Below are 770 nucleotides of genomic sequence, written 5' to 3'. Positions count from 1 at the left end.
CACATGGACCTTGCCAGATGGAATACACAGTAATCAAATCGAATACATCTGTGGAAAGAGACAATGGAGTAGCTCAATATTATCAGTCACAACAAGGCTAGGGGCTGACTGTGGAATAGACCATCAATAGCTCATATGCAAGTTCAAGCTGAAGCTGAAGAAAATTGAAACAAGTCCATGAAAACCGGAATATGACCTTGAGTATATTCCACCTGAATTTGGAAACCATCTCAAGAATAGATTTGAGGCATTGAAGACTAATGAGTGAAGACCAGACCAGTTGTGGGATGTCATCAAGGACATCCATGAAGAAAGAAAAAGGTCATTAAAAAGACAGGAAAAAAGACAGACCAAAATGAACGTCAGAAGAAACTCTGAAACTTGCTTTTGAATGTGGAGTAGCTAAAGCAAATGGAAGAAATGATGAAGTAAAAGAGCTGAATAGAAGATTTCAAAGGGCAGCTCGAGAAGACAAAAATATAATGAAATGTGCAAGGAGGCGGGGCCAAGATGGCAGAGTAGTCAGACACTTCCAGTGGGCCCTCTTACAACAAAGACCCAAAAAACCAAGTGAATTGATTATATATGACAAGCTAGGATCCCTGAACATCAAAGGCAAAGTTGAGGAATCAGACTGAGTAGCAGGGGGAGGGAGAGATAGTTTGGAAGCAGCAAGGAGTTGCCAAACCTGCCCGGTGGGAGCCAGAGTCCTTCAGCCCAGATCAGCTTGGGGTGCGCGGTGAGGCAGGCAAGCAACAGGGCTCAGGAGG

This window comes from Trichechus manatus, unplaced genomic scaffold, assembly GCF_000243295.1.
Source record: "Trichechus manatus latirostris isolate Lorelei unplaced genomic scaffold, TriManLat1.0 scaffold00091, whole genome shotgun sequence".
NCBI lineage: Eukaryota > Metazoa > Chordata > Mammalia > Sirenia > Trichechidae > Trichechus > Trichechus manatus.
Note: the sequence above shows the minus strand (reverse complement) of the source record.